Source organism: Peromyscus californicus, unplaced genomic scaffold (assembly GCF_007827085.1).
Source record: "Peromyscus californicus insignis strain IS unplaced genomic scaffold, ASM782708v3 Scaffold_4__1_contigs__length_199733344, whole genome shotgun sequence".
In the NCBI taxonomy this organism is placed as follows: domain Eukaryota; kingdom Metazoa; phylum Chordata; class Mammalia; order Rodentia; family Cricetidae; genus Peromyscus; species Peromyscus californicus.
The window spans coordinates 5,417,853-5,418,458 of NW_026294562.1; the positions used below are offsets into that span (position 1 = coordinate 5,417,853).

The 606-nt window shown below is 42.2% G+C and overlaps 1 non-coding gene across 1 annotated transcript; it reads right to left on the reverse strand.

Moving 5' to 3' along the window:
* Positions 1-254: 254 nt before the first annotated feature.
* Positions 255-361, reverse strand: LOC128095708 (U6 spliceosomal RNA). Its single transcript, XR_008213320.1, has one exon. It is a non-coding gene; the product is annotated as a U6 spliceosomal RNA (small nuclear RNA).
* Between the last annotated feature and the right edge of the window lie 245 nt (positions 362-606).

Genomic DNA, 606 nt, shown 5'->3' on the forward strand with positions numbered 1-606 from the left:
TAAAGTGGGTACACAGTCGCCAGAGCCCACTGATGATGTAAGACACAAGACCCTGAGCTGCACATGTACAAGATCCTAACAACAACCATGAGCTCACCACCATGCTTAGGATGTCTTCAGAACTGTGCACCATGCTGAGTGCTGGCATGGGGCTCCGTTGCCCACATCCTCACCAACACTAACGCTTACTCTCTGACTTCCAGGTTTTAGCAACTGCATTCCATTGCTATTTTCATTTACATCTTTTTTTTTTTTTAAATATGGAATGCTTCACGAATTTGCGTGTCATCCTTGCGCAGGGGCCATGCTAATCTTCTCTGTATCGTTCCAATTTTAGTATATGTGCTGCTGAAGCGAGCACTATTTTCATTTACATCTTTTAAACCAGCAATGGGCTTCAACATTTCCCACACTCATGACACTTCGAATTCCCCTTCTGCGAATGTCCATTCTCCCTGCTGAATTTCTTGCTTCCACCCTATTGCTTTGCGGAATCTTGTATTCTAGAGCCCATTTCTGTGTTGAGCTGGACAATGCTCATTATTTGCAACTCATTAATTATGCTTCTAATGGCTGTGTTTGCACATATATTTTTAATTTTAATGT